Source organism: Bombus affinis, unplaced genomic scaffold (assembly GCF_024516045.1).
Source record: "Bombus affinis isolate iyBomAffi1 unplaced genomic scaffold, iyBomAffi1.2 ctg00000075.1, whole genome shotgun sequence".
Classification (NCBI taxonomy): domain Eukaryota; kingdom Metazoa; phylum Arthropoda; class Insecta; order Hymenoptera; family Apidae; genus Bombus; species Bombus affinis.
The window spans coordinates 30,424-36,399 of NW_026108825.1; the positions used below are offsets into that span (position 1 = coordinate 30,424).

At 39.2% G+C, this 5,976-nt stretch overlaps 1 long non-coding RNA gene across 5 annotated transcripts; it reads left to right on the top strand.

Moving 5' to 3' along the window:
- The first annotated feature begins 986 nt into the window (after window positions 1–986).
- On the top strand, window positions 987–2,007 carry LOC126927130 (uncharacterized). Of its 5 annotated transcripts, none has more exons than XR_007715189.1 (4): window positions 987–1,185; window positions 1,254–1,279; window positions 1,517–1,722; window positions 1,802–2,007. It is a non-coding gene; the product is annotated as an uncharacterized LOC126927130 (long non-coding RNA). The 5 variants fall into 5 exon arrangements; XR_007715190.1 differs by having other exon boundaries at window positions 987–1,181; XR_007715191.1 differs by having other exon boundaries at window positions 992–1,185; window positions 1,517–1,642.
- Window positions 2,008–5,976: the final 3,969 nt, after the last annotated feature.

Here is a 5,976-nt window from a genome sequence, read left to right on the forward strand (position 1 = left end):
ATATAACGTTAAACGTCATACAGTGTTGTACAGTCATACAGTATAACGTTATACGTTATAACGTAATAATATATAACGTTATACGTTATAATGTAATAGTGTTACGTTTCGCTATCCAAATTTTGAAATTTTAAACAATGTAGTAGTCGCTGCCACCAGAAACAGTCTAAGGACTGTTTCAATTAGATATTTCTTGTTAGATTAAGTAGCGTTGATTGGAGTTTAGGCCACTGGTCAACAATCTCCACGTTTCGGCTAACCTGCTATGCGCAGGAATACTAGCACGGGAGAGGATTGTTTGGAATAAACAATTATATTATAAATAATTATTACTGGCGGAATTAGTGACGAATTATACTAATCATTGATATTATTTATTATTTTAATTATTAATTATTAATAATAATTAAAGTTGACTCACCTGACGTTGGCCTCCGCTGATGAACGGGCAGACCGCTGGGGTGATTCCGGTTTTACAAAGATCGACACTTCTATAATTTTTCGTTTTAATCTTTATTTAATTTGAACAGTGTAAACAACAGTGTGTCCGGACGTGTTTAACGATTCGAAATTCTAACACAAAAACTTGAGCCAACTATTGTTTTAATTCTAACTGACTAATAACAATTATTCTATAATTCGAACTGACTAATAACATTTATATCTCGTAATTCTTAAACTCGAACTGGAACGAACAATTATTCTCTAATCCTAACTTAAATTCTAATTAAATCAACTGAACGAACTGATATCAGACTCACTCAAATTCAATTGAACGACTAATAATTACTCTCCTTATTTTCGCTGAATTCTCCCGAACGCTAACAATTAATCTATTCTATTTTCGCTAAATTCTACTGAACCAACTAATCACAATTGCTCTATCCTATTTGTTTATTCTAACTGAATTACTCTTCTTTAATTTCGTTAAATTCTCCCGAACCGCTAACAATTACTCTCTTACTCTTTTATTCAACTGGTAACGATTACTCCCATTTGAATTGTGTCGCTACGCTTTTTATAATGACATCCCCAATGGGATGACAGTCACGTGACAGTTCGTTCCGGTGGGAATCGCAATGCTGCAGGTTTTTAGAGTTTCCATGAGAGAACGTGGAGTTTGATGATTACAGGTTATGTTGAGTCATGGACACAAAAGCGTCCGCGCCTGTGCGAACTGTGTGAGTGTGTTTTTAGTATTCTGTCTCGTTTCGCATGTTGTTTGTTTCCTTAAACTTGTGAATTTGTTTTAGCGCAAGAGGAGGAAGATATGTGAATGGTACGAGATGACATGATCGACGTGCGTGTGTGAATATGTGCGAGGGATGATGCTGAAGTGGCGGCTTTCCATCCAAATAGGCACAGTGGCACCTTCGTTGGCGTCGTGTCCTGATGATCTTTTGACAATTTGGTTTTATTTGACGATATGAGATATATTTTGCTCCTTGTAGATTTATATGTCCATATTTGCTATATATTAAATCGTGTATATTTTATATTACTTTCTTGTTATTAGGTTATTAGTTGTGTAACTCCAGTTTCTGATCTATGGAAAGTGGTGAAACGTCTTCACGAAATACAATTTCATTCGTTTTCCTCCCTTGCATTGGCACGCTGTGAGTGGTGTCGACTTCCAAATGAGGTTTGTGGATCTTGATTATTATGCGTTTAATGATAGATACGGAGGTATCTTTGTCAGAGGTTCCCATGCGGACTGTCTCGGTGTGTATCTTGTTATGATTTCTTTTATTTAGTTCATCCTGCTTCTTTCGTATTTTATTCACTGCATATGATATTTCAGTGCAAGAAGAAGAAGAATTGTAAAGAATCCGTAAGTGGCCCTAGAAGACGCAGTCATCGTGTGAGGTGTTGTCGGCAGGAACGAAGAGTCGAAGTTGTTGAAGAAGTCGTGTGACATTTGTATTGTTTCTGGTTATATACAACGCTGATATTTCACATATCTATGTATATATATATTATTATATTATTATATATTATTATATTAAAGCTTCAGTTGGTTTAGTTGAATGTTCAGTAATGTAATTTTTACAAGGTGGTTTTGTATATTAGATGAGTAGTTGTTCGATATAATAATATGTGTATATATATGTCGGAGATGAAAGAACGCCGGAACTCCTCCTTGGATTCGCGGGAATACCGCAACTCTGTAACTTGGATTAAACGAATGCCGCTCCGATTGTTCGAGATTTATGATCATGAGCTTGGGCTCGAGGCGACAATCAGTCGCCGAACGTAGCCGCGGTCAAAGGGATGAACGTTTTATCTAACAAAGGCACAGAGTAACTCTATACCTCTCCTTAAAAGAAATAGTCGTAGCGATACGTGGCAGTAAATACTTCAATAGTTTCTATCCCGCGGCCCGCCACACGCAGATTTTGTCCTTCGGGTAAGATGATCGCCGGGTGTCGGCATGCCTTTGTGGCGTATGTTTAGCTGACGTAAGGACCCGCTATAGATCTTAAGATTTAGTCAAGCGAAGACCGTCAAATAGACTTTGTTGCAACTACGGGAAGATAGGAGAAACCTATCCTCCACGAGCGTTGCCCCCCGTCAACAACCACCCCTCAAGGGCGGCCAGCATCTCTTTCAAAACGCCGATATGGAGATCGACCAATTAGCAACAGCGCTAATTTCCCTCTCCTTTGGAACGAAAGCTTTCTTTGACGAATCCGAGGATCTCATATCCTTAGACCCACCCAATATAGTTTTCCTCGACGACATCGTCGAGACGGAGAGTCATTCTTTCGTACGATCTCATCGACGAATGACAGTGCCACCTTACAACCAGCGAATACATCACATCTAGTTAATAAAGAGTTAGACTTGAACTGTGCGAGAACATACGTTTACCATCCCGTGACCGCGGATTCGTTTCGAACCTAAGGTCATCATCACTAGTGCGTAATCTTGTTAATAAGCCCGTGCTAATAAACTCTCCATTGTATCACGGCAATGGTTAATTCTAATGAAAATTCATTAAACGCCCATCTCCATAATCCTGACTTCAATCCGACATATATATATACATTTCACAATGTAATTTTCCATTATGTAAAATATATATATGCATATGTATATGTGCGTGTATTGTTATTCTCATTGTTTCTCGGATCGTTAATTGGTTGAATATTCCATAATGTGGATTTCGTATATAATTCTCTAGGTTCGTAGAAATGAAAATCTATATATTTATTTCTTTGCGTTTTAATGGTTTAATAACGTATACATACATATATATGTCGGATTAGAGTCAGGATTAAGGAGATGGGCGTTTGATGGATTCTCATTAGAATTAGCCATTGTTGCGATACAATGGCTAGAGTTTATTAGCACAAGCTTATTAACAGGATTACGCACTCGTAGCACTAGTGATAATGACCTTAGGTTCGAACGAATCCGCGGTCACGGGATGATAAACGTATGTTATCGCACAGTTCAAGTCTAACTCTTTGTTAACTAGACGTGAGGTATTCACTGGTCGTAAGATAGTACTGTCGCTCGTCAACGAGTCCACACGAAGGAATGCCTCTCCGTCTCGACGATGTCGTCGAGGAAAACTATATGGGGTGGGTCTAAGGATATGAGATCCTCGGATTCGTCAAAGAAGGCTTTCGTTCCAAAAGTGAGGGAAATTAGCGCTGTTGCTAATTGGTCGATCTCCATATCGGCGTTTTGAAAGAGATGCTGGCCGCCCTTAAGGGGGGGGGGGGTTGTTGACGGGGCATCGTTCGTGGAAGATAGGCTTCTCCTATCTTCCCGTAGTTGCGACAAGGACTGTTTGTCTAAATGAAGAACTTTGCTTGATTAAATCTTAAAATTTATTGCGGGTCCTCACGTTAGCTAAACATACTGCGGAGGTATATCGACATCTGGAGATCATCTGACTCGAAGGATAGGATCTGCGTGTGGCGAGCCACGGAACAGAAACCTTTGAAATATTTACTGCCATGTGTCACTACGGTCACTTCTTTCAAGGAGAGGTATAGAGTTACTCTGTGCCCTTGTTAGATAAAACGTTCATCCCTTGACCGCTGCTACGTTGGGCGACCGATTGTCGCCCCGAGCCCAAGCTCATGATCACAAATCTCGAACAATCGGAGCAACATTTGTTTATGCTAAGTTACAGAGTTACGGTATTCCCGCGAATCCAAGGAGGAGTTCCAGTGTTCTTTCATCTCCGACATATATATATATGTCGGGTTGGCGTTAAGATTTGAGTTAGGGTTGAGGGCGTGAAACGAATCCCTATTGGCGCTAGACGTGATCATTATGCAATAGAGGAGATATTTACTAGTGCAAATATGACTATGATGGAATTGGACAAGTAATCGGATAATTAGATACTCGAGAAGCTAATGACAATGATCCTAGGCTCCACAACGAATCCGCGGTCAACGGGATGACGAATTCTACTTTTCTAAGTTGTACTCAATGTTAATGCATGGGGCAATCACTACGTATCTGAGAGTTACTTGAATCGTCTTTGAGATCGTACCGGAGAGTGGTTCTCCATCACGGTAACGCTGTCGAGGAAAACTATGGTGGGTGTGCCCAAGGGCACGAAATCATCGGATTCGTGGAGAAAAGCCTTCATTCGGAAAGTGAGGGAAATTGGCGTTACTGTTAATTGGTCAATTTCCATGTTGGTGGTTAGGGAAGGGTGCTAGCCGCCCTTAAGAGAAAGTTCGAGAAGAGGAAGCGTCGTTGGTGAGAAAAATAGATTTCTCCTATTTTCTCGTAGTTGGGACGAGGACTGTTTGTCGGTTTGAAGGACTTTAGTTAAACAGACCTTAAGATTTATAGCAGGTCCTCGGGCTAGCTGAACATGTACTGTGGAGACGCGTCGACATCTGGTAATCATCTTACTCAAAGAATAGAGTCTGCGTGTGGCGAGCCACGGGACAGAAATCGTTGAAATGCTTACCGTCGTGCGCCGTCCCAAGTATTTCTTTTAAGGAGAGCTATAGAGTTACTTCATGCCTTTGTTAGACAAAACGTTCATCCCTTGACCGCGACTACGTTCGGCGACTGGTTGTCGCCTCGAGCCCGAGCTCACTATCATAAATCTCAAATAAGTACAGTCGAATCGAATGACAACAGTTTCTTAATTCGGCTATGGTGAAATCTAAATTACAATACTAGGGGTCTTCCCAAAGTTCCGAAGGGAAGGTTCCAGTATTCTTTCATCTCCGACATATATATATATATATATATTATGAATTTTTCCCACAGATACGCGTACGCATGTGTATATCTATATATGTGTGTGTCGCAGGGCAATCTTGTATACAATTTTCACTTTTATTAGAATGCTGATGTAGCGTAGTATATTTTATTTCTTTTATTTATTTTATTAGATCACCAATTATTCAGATTCACGAAGTAGGTCACACACACAGATATGCATACACGTGTGTGTATATTCATGTGTTTTCGCAGAGAAATCTCATACATTTGAATCGCGGCTTGTTTTATTTATTGGTTCATTTAATTATTTCATTTTATTTGTATTTTATATGTCATTGCTGATTGGTTGTAGTGTTTCTTCTTATTGATTCATTTATTTCATTCTGATTGTCTGTCGTATAATTCTTTTTATTTTGATTGGTTAGTTATTAGTTAATTTATTGTTATTGGTCGTGTTTAATTATTCATAAGTTATTGGCTCGTGGCGTCACGTGCGGAACGCGGGACGTGACAATAGTATATAACGTTATACGTTATAACGTAATAGTGTATAACGTTATACGTTATGACGTAATAGTACATAACGTTATACCATATAACGTAATAGTATATAACATTACATCATATTACGTAATTTTACATAACGGTATACGTTATTACGTAATAGTATGTCGGATTAGGGTCAGGATTAAGGAGATGGGCGTTTAATGGATTTTCATTAGAATTAGCCATTGTCGTGATACAACGGAGAGTTTATTAGCACAGGCT